We start from the raw sequence: 17,144 nt of genomic DNA on the forward strand, positions 1-17,144 counted from the left end.
GATGTTTGGATTGTTTCCACCCTTTGGCTATTGTGAGTAGTCCTGCTATGTCCACATTTTTGTTTGCACATCTGTTTTCAGTTCTTTCAAGTATATACCTAGAAGTGGAATTGCTTGGTCATATAAAAATTCTGTGTCTGCTGCAGGTATTTTTTTGTAGATATTCTTTATTAGATCAAGGAAGTTGTATTACTAGTGTGTTACCTTTTTAAAATTCAAAATGCATATTGTGTTTTTTTTTTTTTTAATAAATGTATTTATTTATTTTTGGCTGTGTTGGGTCTTCGTTTCTGTGTGAGGGCTTTCTCCAGTTGCAGCGAGCGGGGGCCACTCTTCATCGCAGTGCGCGAGCCTCTCACTATCGCGGCCTCTCTTGTTGCGGAGCACAGGCTCCAGACGCGCAGGCTCAGTAGTTGTGGCTCACGGGCCTAGTTGCTTCGCGGCATGTGGGATCCTCCCAGAGCAGGGCTCGAACCCATGTCCCCTGCATTGGCAGGCAAACTCTCAACCACTGCGCCACCAGGGAAGCCCCAAAATGCATATTGTGTTTTATCAAAAGTTTTTCTACACTTCCTGACTTGATCCTACCATTTCCCTTTTTATGTCAATTTGGAAAATTATACTGAATAACTTTAAAAATACTAAACAACTTTGAATTCTGGAGTCAGCCCAACTTTGTCATGATGTGCATACATCAGAAGAGCTTGTAGCGTCTCAGCAGTACCACTGAGAATCAGTGACTGGCCCTCTGGGAGAAATGGCCCCAAATGCTTAGACTCACCTCTCTGGGTGTCCTCCCCATCCTGTATCTGGGCCAAATCATATTTACTGCCTTCCTATCTCACTGCTGCCTCGCTCCTGGTGAGCAGGTGTTCAGGTCGTCCTCAGGAGAGCTGGTCTGAATCACTTAGTCCACCATCACTGGACATGGAGATCCTACTCCTATATATTCTTCAAAGGCTAGTGCAAATGCCATTGTGACAGGGAAGAGCCAAATCGGACTACATGTTGGATCTGTTTCTTTTACTTTAACCTTTGCTTTCTGCTGCTTTTGTTCACTAAAAGGATATACATTAATAATGGCCTGCCTCGGGGAACCTTGCCCCTCTGCCTGAATGTTAAACCAAAGTGCCTTTGTTCACGGAAGCATCCTGACCCTGTCCACCTGTGGATGGCTGCAATAAAGAAGAAATTAACACATCCTCTCCCCGAGGCTGGCCATTCCAGGGTATATTTCAAAAACTTATGGCCTTTTTACTTTACTTCCTCATCTCCTCCCACTCTCTTTGCTGTAAAAGAAACTGGCATCCAAACCCCGAATAAAGTCATACTCCTTTGCCTCAACAGCTCGTCTCCGATTAATTGGCCTGTCATGCGGCGATCAGAGCGAGCTTGGACTCGGTAACACCATCTCCTCTTTAAAATCCTTCCCTACTTCATGTTCTGTGTGATCGCCCCTTCTCCTACTGTCTCCTTTGCCAGATTTTAAGCCCTTTGAAGGGAGGGGCACATCGTGGTTATCTTCAGGTTTATAGATCCTGCCATTATATAGTATGTGTTCCATGCATGTCTAGGGAATGAGTGAATAAATCCTTCAAGAGAAACAGAAAGCAGCAGAACAGGAAAAGCCCTAGAGGTCACTAGGTCTTGTAGTGAGCTTTTTTTTTCTTTCTTTTTTTTTTTTTTAAAGCAACAGAACCCTTTTTCCAATTGAACTCCTATGCAGAGCCCACCACTAAGACATACAAATGGAGGTGCTCTGATGGAGGTGGGAGGCGTTGGGGAAAACATAGCGCTCGGATCCTTTTTTTTTTTTTTTTAATTTTATATTTTGGATGTGCAGCATATGGGCTCTTAGTTCCCCGACCAGGGGGATTGAACCCGCCCCCACCACCCCTCCTCGCAGTGGAAGCGCGGAGTCTTAACTACTGGACAGCCAGGGAAGTCCCAGAGCCCGGATCCTTTAACTCCCATCTCCCCGGCAGGAGTCCTCCAGGCACATCTCTCCTGAGCTGTAGACCCACTGGACCACCTCCCTTGAATATTCCCTCGGTACCTCCAGCATGTCCTGGGCGGGTCTCATCCTCTCCACTGAACATGCCCTCCTTCTTGGGTTTCTTAACCTCAGCGAGTGTGTCCTTGACCTCCTTAACGCCTCCAGCTTCCTCACTGCCTTGTCGCTAGTCACTGTGGGTCTGCTTCTTGAATGCCTCTCATCCATCTTTTCCTCTCCATCCTCATGATCTCTACCTTAATTTGGATCCCAAGCATGTCCCTCCTGGTTACACAGGCACTGCAGAATCACAGAAGCTCCTCCCCAGCCTCTATCATTTCCAATCCTCTCCCAGCCAAACTCTCCTCTGTTCCTGAAATGTTCTTTCGCAAATGCAAATCTGACTGAGTCAGTGCCTTGCTTTAAGCCCCACTATCCACAGGGTAAGTACTACTCCTGTTAGCCCCTGACCATGGCTCACCTTTCTTCCCCTGGTTGTTGGGCTCTGGTTTATACTGAAGTTGCAGTTACCCTGAACTTCTGTTCTCTTTCCCGCCCCATCTCTCCATGCCTCCTTCTCAGCCTGGCAAACTCCTACACGTGCTAAAGCGTCAGCTCCGTCGTCATCTCGTCGGGAGGCTTTCCGACTCACCGTGTCCCCCTCTATCAGAGCACTTGGCCCAGGGGATTACGATCGTCATGCACTTGGCCCAGGGGATTACGATCGTCATGCACTTGGCTGTCTCCTTCACTAGACTGGGAACAGCTCAAGGGCCAACATCTTCCCTGCCAAATCTCCGGTGCCTACCAAACGGCTGTCACAGACAAGGGATTTCTTAAAATACAAGGGACGTGTATTGCAAACAAAACAGACGTAGCCACACTGACTTGCAGGTGCTTCCCCATGAGGAGTTGCTATTGCCGCTTGCCAGGGGCCTCTGGGTTTTCTCAGTCCAGGCCAAACCTTTGGTAACGGGGACAGCAGCGCTTTCCACTCCTATATTAAACAGAGGCAAAGGCTTCTGTTCCTCTGCTGCAGTCCTACCTGGAAACACGAGGTGGCGCTCCGCGGAGGCCTACGGCGGTAGGTTCTGAGTGATCAGCCTGCCCAGCCCAGCAACAGGGGAGCCCCGATAATCCAGAATCAGTGGCAAGACTGACACTTCACCTGTTATGATGAATAGAGTGAACAGATGTTTGCATATATTCATCTATGTGCATATATGAATTTAAGAAAAACTTATAAGTAGCATTTTACCTACGTATGTTGGAATCAGTGCTGGGTTTTACTCCTGGCTCTGCTGCTTCTAGCTGGGTGAACTGTCAAGTTCTGGGTGTCAGATTCCTCCCCTGTGGAATAGAGATAATACTCTGTGAGCTTTAAATGAAATGACGTTTGCAAGGTTCCTGGCATCATTCCTGGCACATGCTAGATGTTTGAGGAATATTCATTTTCCCTTTTAAACATTTTTGTATCACCTTCTATGCTTCCTTGACACTGATTGCTTTCTTTTTTTTTTTTTTTTTTAATAGCTTCTATACCTGTCTTGTTGCTACTTATTCTGGTCTGGGAACTCCCTGAGGGCAGGACTTGTCTGATTTTTCTCTAACTTCAGCACCCAGCTCAGAGCTAGGTACATAACGGGTATTCAGTAAATATTCCATGAAAGGATGATGACTAAATACAGCGCTCCTCTCCCCATGCACCCACCCCAGGGTCCTCTTCCTGGGCCAGATAAAAACCTAAGTTATTTAGGTCTAGGGTGGTGGCTGTTTTTGCATAAAACACACAATTGAGAAAATCTGGTAAAATCTGAGCTGGTACTTTTGCTGCCAGTGATCCCAGAGGCTTGTCTGCCTGCACGCACCATCTGGAGAGTCTGGAAAGCCTGCCTGCAGTTCTGTTAGAAAGGCGGCCCTCCTGGGCTGTGAAGAGGCACGCAGCTCCTCAAGGTAGACACAGGATCACCTGTTGTGGGCAGAGCCAGCAGGCGGCACTTGCCACCCTGGCTTGGCAGGCAGAGAGGACACAGAGCCAGAGAGGAGGGGTGGGCTGGGGTTCCCTTCCTTCTGTTTGAGTCCCAGTAATCCTGCCAGCCCTTCTATTCCTGAGGGAATAGGTCAGGCATCTCCCTGGGAGTCCTTTCCTAGGCCTGGGAGGAGCAGTACATTCCTTTGGGCTTGCCAGCCCAGCCAGGTTGGCAAAGGGGAGAGACCCCAAGTTCCCTCTGGCTGAGGGAAGAACTGAGCAGGTGACCCTGAACTACATACAAACAGTTCAGCAGGGAGGAGCTCCACTGGGAGGCTTCCTTAAAATCCCTAACTTGGCCAAGGATTTGAATTTTCCCCTGTTTGTGACTTTTTTCTTTACATATGTGACAGTTCATCTCTTGAGAAATGGGAAGTGGGAATAGAAGATTCTGGAAATTCCCCGAGCTTTTCTAATGCTGGAGCAGTATGGCTGTTGAAGCTGTCTGTTGCAGGGATGGAGATGGGGACAACAAGGATGACAATGGGAGGGAGTTTCCTTTGGAAGGTACCTTTTATTAGGAATGGTTACTTCTTGAGGGTGCCAGAAAATAAAGGTCATGAAGACCCTCAAATGCAATGGAGCTTCTATTAAAAAACAAAAAAAACGTTTTTTCAGCATGGAAAAAAATTTTGTTTTTTTTTTTTTGTTTTTTAGGCTGCACCATGTGGGATGCAGGATCTTAGTTCCCCATCCAGGGATTGAACCCGTGCCCCGTGCATTGGAAGCATGGAGTCTTAACCACTGGACCGCCAGGGAAGTTCCAGCCTGGAAAAACTTTAACATACACAAGATAAAGAGAATAGAGAACCCCGACGTGCCCCTCACCCAGCTTCACAAATTTCCAACATTTTGCCCAGCTTGTTTCCTCCTCTCCCAACTTTTTTTTCCTTTTTGTTAGAGTAGAAGCTACTCAACTTATTTTAGGAGGCTAATAAGCCCTTATAAGGATCTAAGATAAGGATCGAAGAACTTATGGAGCTGGGAGGGAATCTGGAAATGTTTTGGGGACTTCCCTGGTGGTCCAGTGGTTAAGACTCCGTGCTTCCAGTGCAGGGGGCCCGGGTTCTATCCCTGGTCACAGAACTAAGATCCCGCAACCCGCATGCCGCATGGCACGGCCAAAAAAAAAAAAGAAATGTTTTGGTCCAACTTTCTTAGGTTACAGGTGGAAAAACTGAAGCCGAATGAGGAAAACGGGACAAGAAACCAGGCCTCGGAACTCCCAGCATCATAGACTCTTCCAGCTCCAAGCAATGAAAGGCCACAGAACATTGCAGCGAAATCTCTTGTGTAGGAGGGAAAATGTTAGGAGAACTCCGAAAGACCCCACGCTCCTTAGGGCGCAGTGAAGCGGCTCACACTGATATGGCGCTTCCGAGTTCGTGAAACACCTTCATTCTGTTAGCGCATTTGGCTCCCCCAACATCTATGACGGTAGGTGTTATCATTCTAAACCCATAGGAAATTCTGGAAGGTAAAGGGATTTAAGTTAGTGGCAGAGCCGGGACTAGCACCCAGGTCTCAGAATGTCTTTTCCTCTCCAGGGCCTTTCTCTCAGCTGGGCTGTGTCCCCACTGGAAGGGGGTGTGCTTTACTGCTGGGCCCCCTGCTCTCTGGACCCCGATGGCCTTGGGCCTCCAAGCACTAATTACAGCCTCACCCTGAAGAAGAAAAACCACAGAGATGGTGGCTTTTGAAGGGAGGGAATCTGTTCTCCTTTATAAGATCCGCTCATGGCTGATGCCACTGTGGCTTCTGATCAGACCAGGGTGAAGGGAGATCCCCGTCAAGCAGGAGCAAATTCCTGCTTCCTGGTTTGGCTCAAGGTGATATAAGCAGAGCAAGGGGAAGAGCATTCCAGAAGGCTTTGGGCATGCGGGACTACAGGTGTGATCTGGAGGGAGTCTTCTCCCTCACTGCCAGTTGGGCAGCATCTTGAGGGGCAGGGGAGGGGTAGCACCGTAGCCCTTCAGGAAAAGGGAGGACCCTTTCTGGGGGCTGAGAAAGCCAAGCCAGCCCTGTCTATACTGTCCTGCAAAAATATCGGGCTGGCCAAAAAGTTCATTCAGGTGTTTCCGTAACCTCTTAAGGAAAACCCGAACAAACTTTTAGGCCAAGCAAATACTATAATACATTCACACGTGCTCTAAGCCCCAAATGCCTACCTTTCAAAGTCTTGGGGCACGAGCAGAGCCAGCAGAGGAGGGCCCTTGGGGGGTGGAGGAGCCCTGTGCTGACTGAGGGCTTCCCGAGGGCAAAGTCCTGCGCGAAGTCCTTTGCTGCTCTTTACGGACAGGGAAGGCGAATCATCCTCAGAACACACCCGTTATTGCTAGTATTCACTTAGGAGATGTCTCCGAGATCACAGAGTGGGAGCATGGCCAAGCTGGGATCAGAGCTCGGTTCTCTCTGGCTCTTCCCACGCTTGCCACCTGACCCCCGAAGGCAGAACGTAGATCCCCCTCCCTGTCTGCCTCAGCTCCCGAGGAACAAGGCTGTGCCACCACTGCTGCTTGAACATGTGCCCAGGGCTGCCGTCCTTGTCTGTCTCCTCCTGATGCTGTCTCCCGGGGCCCCGCAAGCACTCACACGGCCCTCTAGGCCCACCTGTCTCTACCTCCGACCTCCATCACCACTTCTCTTAGGACAACTTCTTCTCTGTTTATTTAGTTATTTATTATTTTTTTTGCAAAAGCTTTCTTTATGAACCACGTGACTCTGGTTAAACCACTGAGATTCTTTAGGCCTCAGTTCCCTCTCTCATCTGTAAAATGAGACATTTGGACCTAAGGACACCTTTTCCAGTTCCCTTCCCTCTCTGCCATTCTGTGATTCTCAGAGAGAAGCCCCTTGCCTCTTCTCTGTTACTTTAGCCCAAGGTTTCACGTATATTTGCCAAGACTTTTAAATTACCAAGTGACAGATGCTCACTGAACGTGATAAATTGGATTATTGTTGCCAATTGTTCACTCCTTCCCTGTAATGAAGTCATAAATCCACACCTTTTTTCCAGACGGCTTTACAAAACTTCCCACTAGAGTAGGCAGAGTATATTTCCCTGCCTTGTTGGGATTTGGCTAAGCTAATAGAATGTTAGCAGATGTGACGTGAGTAGAGGTTTTATTTTATTTTACTTTTTAATTTTTATTGGAGTTTAGTTGCTTTACAATGTTGTGTTGGTTTCTGCTGTACAGCAAAATGAATGTCATACATATACATATATCCCCTCTTTTTAAGGTGTCCTTCCTGTTTAGGTCACCACAGAGCACTGAGTAGAGCTCCCTGTGCTATGCAGCAGGTTCTCATTAGTTATCTATTTTATACATAGTAGTGTATATATGTCAATCCCAATCTCCCAATTCATTGCACTCCCCCTTCCCCCCTTGGTATCCATACATTTGTTCTCTACACCTGTGACTCTATTTCTGCTTTGCTAATAAGTTCATCTGTACCATTTTTCTAGATTCCACATATATGTGTTAATATACAATATTTGTTTTTCTCTTTCTGACTTACTTCACTCTGTATGACAATCTCTAGGTCCATCCATGTCTCTGCAAATGAGACTATTTCATTCCTTTTTATGCCTAATATTCCATTGTATATATGTACCACATCTTCTTCATCCATTCATCTGTCGGTGGACATTTAGGTTGTTTCCATGTCCTGGCCACAGCTATATAGGACACACTTTTCTCATGACAGATAGCAGAAGCCCAAGAGGCCACACCAAACTCTGAAGCACGTTTAAAACCTCTACTCGCTACAACACTATTTACGATAGTATGTAGCTGCTGGTCCCAGAATAACAGGCATGTGGAGATAAGGGGCATGTGGACTCCCCCCCACCCCAATGCCTTGATGACACCATTTGAGACCCCGAATCCAGCTATACCTGCACTAGATATACCAATAAAATTCTCTTTTTTGTTTAAAAGTCAGTGTTTAGTCAGCCATTGCTGTAATAATGCTGTGTAACAGACAATTCCCACATCTTAATGGCCAAAAAAGAGAATTCTGTTGGTTGACGTAACTGAAAAGTCCAGTAGTGTATCTGGTACAGGTCTGGCTGGATTCAGAGGCTGGAATGGTGTCATTGAGGCTCTGTCACTCTCCAGATCTCAAACAGGCTTTCTCCACTCATTCGTGGATTCAATCAACAAATAATGATGGAGTGCCCACTATGTTCCAGATGCTGAGGTTACAGTGGTGAAAAGAGAGGCCTCTGCCCTCGAGATGCTTATGTTTTAGTGGGAGAGACAGACAATAAAAACGGAAGCAAACAAATAAGTATTCTAGTGATAAGAGCTATAAAGTAAATAAGGTGAGGAAAAAAACCATGCAAGTACCTGGAGGGGAGGATCCCAAGTAGCACGGACCTTGAGTGCAAGGGCCCTGAGGGGCAGGATGTGCAGGTGTGTACCAGGTGTGGTCAGAGTGAGCTGAGCAATCAGAAGGGAGGCAGGAACTAGGCAGAAAAGGGAGTGGCCAGACGGCCTGGACTGTTGGAGGTATGGTACAGAGTTTGGAATCTTGTTCCGGTGTTAAAGGAAGCCATAACAGGGTTTCAAACAGGAGAGTGTCATAAATTATAATACATGTGTATTTTAAACCTTGACCCTACATAAAACGTGTTAAAGTGCCAGTTGTTTTTTTTTTTAATACAAACTATTTAGTAAATAGACTTTAAAGTCTGCTTTGAAGTAATGAGGTTGATATCTTAAAATTCAATATGGTTTCATTTGCTTAATGGTAATCAAGTATTTAATCTTTAGTTTGGGGGTTAATCAAAGTAGGTTATGGGTCTCCCCTCTTATAGCCAGGATTGCTGATGGTACAGTTACAGAAAAGTCATCAAAAGTCAGCCTGCTTGCAAAAGCCAAACACTGTCAACACTTCCGCAGAGTTTCATAACAATCTAGCTTTTGCCTTAGATACCTCATGTCCTAAGTGACACCACTAGTAACACCACAGGACTGGTTTTGAGGTAGTTTCAGAGATGCCAATAATGGACATTTTTCCCATTATGGTCAATTCATGGTCTAGCTTCTTAATGCATATAAAGTAGCTCTGTGTATGTGTGTGTGTGCATGCATGTGACAGGGAGGGGGGAAGGAAAGAGAGAGAGAGAGAATCAGTGAAATAAAAGCATGTCTTCTGTTATTTTATAAGGTAAAAGAATTATCTGTTGAACTTGACATCATTTTTATCTGCTCTTACTTTCCTACACTCCAAAAAGTTAGTCTTCTTTTCCAATGAACATAGTCTTCATAAAGTCAAATGAATATGATCTAGTAATTCTACTTATGGATATACTATATCCAAAAGATTTGAAAGCAAGGATTCAAACAAATATTTATACACCAATATTCATAGTAACATTATTGACAATAGCCAGAAAGTGGAAGCAACCTAACTGTCCATTGACAAGTGAATAAACAAAATGTGGTATGTATAAACAATGGAATATTCAGCCCTAAAAAGAAAAGAAATTCTGACACATACAACAACATGGATGAAACTTGAGGACATTACACTAAGTGAAATAAGCCAGTCACAAAAGGACAAATATTGCATGATTTCACTTAGATGAGGCACTTCAAATTCGTAGAAACAGGAAGTAGAGTTGTGGTTGCCAGGGTCTGGGCGGGGAGGGAAGAATGGGTGTGGAGTTTTGGTTTGGGATGATGGAAACATTCTGGTAACAATTGCACAATAATGTGAATGTTGTTAATACCACTGAACTGTATTCTTAAAGATGGCTAAGATGATAAATTTTATGTTATGCATGTTTTGCCACACACACATACACACGAAAGTCAAATGGATTTTCTGCTCCAAAATCTTTCTAAAACCCAGGTCTAGCATAAGTCTGTCTGTTACAAACGCCAGCTACCGCCTCATTAAAGTGCAGTTCATTCCAATAAACCTCAAGGCAAGGCCTCAGTTAGGAGCTCTTATTCCATCTTAATAGCACTGACAATTATTTCTTTGTATAAACAAGTGTTTAAATATTAGGTAAACAAAGTCACTTGTGTAAACCTCATTGCTGCTAGGAAATTCACTGGAAGATGTGATCGCAGGCATGGATCCTCATTTCTTGAGGCACAATGTTAGTGCAGAAGCTCCTCCACAGTCAAAAAGGTACAACCCATTCTCCATGGCAGCTTCTTTGTCCCCAGCCAGGCCCAGACGGCCTTTTTACACAGAGCATCATTTCAGTAGCCTTGAAGAGCAAGGCCTCCTCTTTGCAATCTTTAATGCAAGTGTCAATGAGGAAACTCTACATGTCAGAATGCAAGTTGTCCATGTCACTTTAAAAGCCATAGAAACTTCTGTAATTCATACTTTTGGTCTAAATCAGCACACCACATTTTTATATCCAGCTCCATCACTTGCTGCAATGAAAGCTGGAAACTCTGATACAAAAATCTCTCTCCACAGGCTTCAAGGCTTCTGGTGCTAAATGTCCTTGGAGAGAGCTACCTCCTCAAGGAGGTGTCTAAGAGGATGCCTCGGCCTTCTGGTACCCCTGCCAGGTACCGTGCTATTCGATGGGAAAGATGGTGCACAGCTGTGATTTTCTCGCAGAAGAAGTTCATCTTCCACACAGGTGGCAGGTACTTTTGTTTCAGTGAACTCAGAAAACTCCTGGAAGATCTTCCTCTTGCTCTCACTTCTTATCTGCCAGGCTGAGCCTCTTCAAGGGAGAAAGGTGACCTGCTAGAGCTGGTGGTTAGGTGATAGTGGCAAGCCTGGTGTGGACAGAGAGAGTGATGACTCAAGAGATGGTGGGGGGTGGTGAGTGCAAAGTGAGTGAAGGGAACTGGTGGTCCTGGGAAGTGTAGACTGCAGGGCAAGAATGGAAGCAGAGACATCAGTTGGGGGACTGCTGTGTTTTTTAGGCAAGAAATGATGGAGGTTTGCACTAGGTTTGGTGGCAGTGGACGTGGTGAGACATGGTCAGATTGGGGAGATATTTTGAAAGGAGAGTTCTGAGGCTGTGCTCATACATTGGACGTGGAGTGTGTGGTCGAAAGAGAAGACAAGCATGGTCCCAAGTGTTCTGGACTGAGTGGATGGTGATGCCGTTTGCTGAGATGAGGACTACAGCGGGAGGGGTAGGCTACGGGGCATGTGGGAAACGCAAAGCTTGGTTCCAACATGATGATGTGAAATGCCTATTAGATATTCAAGGGCAGATGTTAGGTAGGCAGTTGGGTATATGAGTCTGCAGTTCAGAGGAAAGGCATGCTGGAGAGATAGACTGGGTGGGAAGAAGAAGTCCCAGAATTCTACATTCTGGGTCAGACCACACCACTCCGCCCCTGCCACACCTACACGGATAGGTGTGAAAGAGAGAGTCTGGAAGGCTCTTTGGTGCCCTCCACTTCCGCACTGGCCGGAGGGAAGACGGTCATGCCTCAGCAAGGACAGTTTGGGTGGAATCGTGAGGATAAAGGGCTAGTTGGAGTGGGTTCAAGGGAGAATAGGATGGGAGGAAATGGAGGCGGAAAGTATAGAAAATTCTTTTGAGGAGGAGAAGAATGTGGTAGTAATTGTAGGTAGACGGGAGTCAAGGGAGGCTTTTTTCTTTTTCCTTTAAGATGAGAGGAATTCCTAAATGTTGATCTTGCTGATGAGAATGATCCAGTAGGGAGGAACAGATTTGCCGGTTCAGGAGACTGTGGAGGTAACTGAGGGAGCAAATCCTAGGCCAGAAGGGGCAGGATCTAGTGCCTTCACTGTCAGGGGGCAGAGGGAGCAGGAGAAGGCCAAGGACAGTCCTACCCAGACCACATGGAATTGTACCTCCAGGAAAGTGCAGTCCCATGAACCGCAAGAATGGAGGTCATGAGACCACTGTCCCATGCTGGGAAGGGAGAAACCCCTGACACTCACTGTGCACCCACCTCATGGCAGCCACTGTTCACCCCACTCTACTATGAACAGAGTTTCTCAGGAAACTTTAATCCTGACCGTTTTTCAAGAATGTTCTCAATAGAGCCAAAGCCTGTTCTCCTGATGGCACTGTGTTGGGGAAATACATTAGTTTTGAAGCCCTTCCACGAAACAACTCTAACTTTGACAAAAAGAAGAATTTACTGAAAGCATTCTGAGAGTCTCAGATATCTAAACGTGGGATGGAACAATTGCAACCAAGGATTGGAAGGCACTAGGACCCTCTCCCCACTTGTCAGCTCCCCTCCTTTCTGCACAGGGACTTCATTCACTTTTACCAACTGCCTTTCCAAAGAGAGAAGCATGGCCACTTCCCAGCCTCCTCTGGGAAGTCCTTTCTTTCTCCTCCAGACTGAACTTTGATGTCATTTAGTCTTGTGGCACTTACTCTGCATTTGAATTTTCCGGTGGTTTGTGTCATATCCCCTTACACCTGTGTTAATGAAACAAAACCCCTGCATACGCATCCGCGGACCCAGCGCGGGGCCTGGCATGTGGTGGGCACTCAGTAAAGTTTGTTGAGCAGTTGGCCAAGTGAGTGGCTGTTGGCCGTCTGCACTTTGCTCTTTGGGGAAATCTGAGTTCTTGCGTCTCCAACAGAGAATTGCCCTTAAGAGGCCCAGTTTCACTTGCTCTTACCGAGCACGCTTCTGCTTCCTTCATTTGCGTTGTGTCTGATTGCCATTCCATTTAGGGCAGTGGAAAGTCCGAGGCCCTCTGCCCAAATCACTTGAAGTTCCTATTCAAATAGTGTTTTCTCTTGTACTTCCCCCAAGATGACATCTGGGGAAAGAAAAGATAATTTTACTTTTGCTTTGCCAAGTAAAACTTAACCGAAATACTAATATAGCTTCAGCCACAGTATCAGTCTAATTGTGAAGTAGGCCATTTGTCAAATACTCGACATTACTGGCCATGATAATAATAGAATCCAGTCAACATGTGTCTTGCATGTGTCAGTCCCTGCGTTGGGCCTTCTGAAGAAATCAAAGATGAATAGGCAGCTCTCTTCTTAGGAGAGCTGCCAGCCAAGGGCACCAGACAGCACCATAGCTGCCATATAAGACACACCAGATATGTTATTGCTTGGGCACAGGGTCCTGTGGGAACACACGCTGAGATTTCTCCCGGCTCAGGTGAGTAGGGAAGGCTTGGTTTGACTGGGCCTTGAAGATGGAGAATGTTCAGCGACATACGGATGAAAGAGGAAAGCCACTGCCATTGGAGACAGCAGGAAGAACAAATTCCTGGAGCAAGGAGAGCACCCCACAGAGTCAGGGCAGGGGGCAGGACTGGGGTGAGGTGAGGGCGAGTCAGAGCACGAAGACCCTTCGAGGAGTTTGGGCTTCTCTTCATAGACAACAGGAAGCCCTTGGAGGATCCCGATCTGGGGAGCGGAATGAGCGATGGGTATTCAAGTGAGATTCAGAGAGGGTGAGGAAAGATGGTCTGAGCACACACCTGTCCACACAGGTGTGCAGAAGGGATGAGGGGCAAATCAGTGCAGGAGGGCATGTTGCACTCAGACATTCTGTCTTATGTGGGCCCATTTATAATTGTCACCTCCCCCTGGCTTCGGCACCCCCTACTCTTTCCTCCTCCATCTCCTTTGTGGCCTCTATAACCTTAGTCAAAACCCCACCCCACGAGCTGCATTTGGCGACACCTCTCATCTTCCCTCCCTGCCTCTCAGCTCCCTTGGTCCACAGCTGGTTGTTCTCTCCAGGGCCCAGTTTCAGCCTTGTTCCCAAAGACCACAGGAGAACTGGGGGAAGTCCCACCTGCTTATCTTGCTCCTAGGACTTCCTGGAAATTCGTCTCCTCCGATAGGAACCAAGCGCCCACCGGGAGCCCTGTCGCACTGGGCTACTGGCTTTTCGTGAAAGGGAGGGGACTTGCCTCCACTGTGTTTTCTGATTATCGAGGCTTGGCTCCATCAGACCAAGGGAGATGACGGGGCGGGGGGGGGCACCCAGGTGGCTTCTATTTTCCCCCCTCCCTTTTGTGTTACGATGGTGTTCCCACTGAAGACCATTGCTCTCTGCAGAGAATTTGCCCCGGCCGGAGACTTGGAAAAGGGAAGCAGTCATGATAAGCTCAGAGGAGCTAAAGAGTAAACCACGGTGGGAGTTCCCCTGGGCCACCTCCTCCGAAGCAGCCAAAAGCCCAGAAAGTTTCCGCCCAAGGTCTGCCTTTGGGGAAAAGAGAAGTTGACCTCGGCAGCCTCTCCCTGAGGTCATGCACGCAGGACCCTTAGTCCTCGAGCCAGTCATCAGCCATGGTGGCTTCAGGCTTCTTCCCTCATATTCCCCATCAAAACTTAACCTTTGTCAGTCATTGCTTTCTGCTTCCTGGTCAGAGCAGGAGGTGGACTCATGGCATGATGAGATCTCTGCGATCAGGAGGGAGATTAAATGAGGTCTTCTCCAGGCAATCGTGCCTCAACCCACCTAGAAGACTTCTGGCTTCCGAGGATCTAATCCAGAGGATTCTCAGCCCTGCAGTAACCTGATGGTTGTAGAGGTAGGCAGGATCACCCCAAGATTAGAATTGCCTCCCTGATTTTCCAATCCAAAGGACTGTATGAGGATGATATTGGTTACGTTGTACACGAACATGATTGTGTCTATAAGTGACTTTGCGTGTGAGTTGCACATTGTGGCAATTTTAAAACATGTCTGCAAATTCTTGACACTCTTCCTATCAATAAAAGTGTCTGTGTTTCCTTTCCTTGAATTTGAGCAGGCATGTAATGGCTTCTACCACTAGAATATGATAGAAATGATACTCTGTGAGTTCTAAACTGGGTTATAAGAGACCACTCAGCTCCTACATTTGTCACCGGAATGCTTGCTCTTAGGATCTTCAGCCACCATGTGAGAAGTATGACCAATTTGAGATTGCCACGCTGGAGAGACCACACAGAGAGATCCTGAGACTACTCGAAGAGAGATGCCCGGCCGACCCCACCTGTTCTAGCCGCAGCTGTTGAGACATTCCAGCTAAACCCCAGACATCGTGGAGCAGAGAGCAGTCATCCATCCTGAGGCCTGCCCACGTTTCACATTCATGAGCAAAATAGATGATTATTGTTTGAAGCCACTAAGTGTTGGGAGCCGATTTATTAGAAAGCAATAGACAACATATGTGTATGGATGTGGCAATTTATGTAAACACCATAGCTAGACACGAGGTTGTAGTTCACATATATGTCTGTGATAATAATTGCAACATTGCAGCCCCCAGTACTTTACAACTGGAAGAAGTTGTTAATTAGTTATTAGGAGGCTTCATACTCTTCTTATTCTTAGTTTCACGACAAACACTAGTAATTCCCTCAGCCCTAGCCAAGATGCCATGCTTCTTCAGTAGAAACTTCTGGCAAAATGAGTGCAGTATGGAGAACACTTTCGTCAGGCCATAGGTGCTTACTAGGTGTGCACAGATTTGGGAAATCATATTCTACCGTCAACCCCCCTCCCCCATCCATCTGCACGCCTCAGTCCACAGTAGATCAGTGTCGTACATGTGCACTTCCAGACTCTCAGAAGCCTGGCTCCGTGGCCTTAGGATGGGTTCCAGGAAGGATCCCCGTATTTGAAGCTATACCTCTGCAACTTCCTCTAATTATTCCCTCTGCAGTTCCTTTGATGCAATTCCCTATAATGTGGCATAGTTTCTTCTAGATTAAAAATTCTTTAGGGGCAGAAAGTTTTCTCTGGCATTTAACACAAACCCTGGTACTCAGTAGCAGCTTAGTGTGTGTTTATGGAGTAGTTAAGTACACATATGGTAGAGACATGGTTGGACGTAAAGTCATGGTTGGACCTAGAGACTGTCATACAGGGTGAATTAAGTCAGAAAGAGAAAAACAAGTATCGTATAATATCACTTATATGTGGAATCTAGAGAAATGGTACAGATGAACCGGTTTGCAAGGCAGAAATAGAGGCACAGATGTAGAGAACAAGCGTATGGACACCAAGGGGGGAAAGGGAGGGGGTGGGGTGAATTGGGAGATTGGGACTGACATAGATACACTAATATGTATAAAATAGATAACTAATGAGAACCTGCTGTATAGCACAGGGAACTCTACTTCACTTTGCTGTACAGTAGAAACTAACACAACATTGTAAAACAACTATACCTCAATAAAAAAAAAAAAAGTACACATATGGTTTCCAGACCCCACCCATTCTGGCTGACTCCCTCAGACTGTACTCAGGTGAACCCCTGATTTCATACAAAGCTCCTCATGGGGACAGAGCTGCTCAGGAGATAGGGAACCATGTGCTGGTCCTTAAATGGCCTAGATACAGGGCCCTGGTGAACGCAGACTCAGGTGACAGTGGCATTGAGAAAGGATACCTCCCTTTGTCCCCCGCCTGGTTCCTGGTCAGCTACTTGTCTCTGTCCCACACTTTGCTCCACTGCAACACACCCCCACTCCAGTCTCTCTGCACTTTTATATACAAATAATTCTTTTCAGAAAAGACTTTGTCTTTCTTCCACCTATCCTTGAAAAGTGAGTATTTGGAAATGCTCCAAAATAAACTAAAGCAGGCTACAATACTTAAGAATTTTTTAAATAATTCCTTTTCAGATCCAGAAGATCAGGAATATAGAGCCTTAAACGTAGTTGGCCCCAGTTGTGACATCAGTGCGTTTCATTTGTTCAACAAAGATCAACCACCTGGCTTCCCTGGGTCCAGGCTTCAACACTGGCAAGAGAGAGAAAAAAGGTAGACCCTGACCTTGGAAGGCTTAATTGCCACTCTTAAACCACATGCTTATACTATTATTCCCGAAATGCTCATCACCATGGGAATGTAATGGTGGGAGAAAATACATTTTCCCATCCCTGTGGTGGTTCTTACGGTGCTTGGAGCAGAGAAAGCCGCCTGCACTTGGCTTCCTGCTCTTGTGAGCCAACAGGCATCGTCTAGGAGGGGAGGGGGCGACTTCCCCAGGGGAGATCCTGGAGAAGTGGCTTGACCACGTGTCTGTACGCTCTCTTGTTCTATACAGGTCCCGTGTCAGTTTAGAACTCCATGGGGGAAATGCCAAGAGAGGATTAGATGTGTGAGAGATTTAGTGGGGGAAAATGCCTGTGGGGGGGGGGGCGGGAAATGGGCAGGGAGGTGGAAGAGGCTG

At 46.6% G+C, this 17,144-nt stretch overlaps 1 long non-coding RNA gene across 1 annotated transcript in view; it reads right to left on the bottom strand.

Moving 5' to 3' along the window:
- Positions 1-256: 256 nt before the first annotated feature.
- LOC309627039 overlaps positions 257-17,144 on the bottom strand; it is a 33,650-nt gene continuing 16,762 nt past the window's right edge. The window contains exon 2 of the long non-coding RNA XR_014243504.1: positions 257-12,770. This is a non-coding gene — a long non-coding RNA (uncharacterized lncRNA). The remainder of the gene's footprint in view (positions 12,771-17,144) is intronic.

This window comes from Balaenoptera borealis (assembly GCF_965194805.1).
Source record: "Balaenoptera borealis genome assembly, chromosome: 3".
NCBI classification, from domain to species: Eukaryota; Metazoa; Chordata; class Mammalia; order Artiodactyla; family Balaenopteridae; genus Balaenoptera; species Balaenoptera borealis.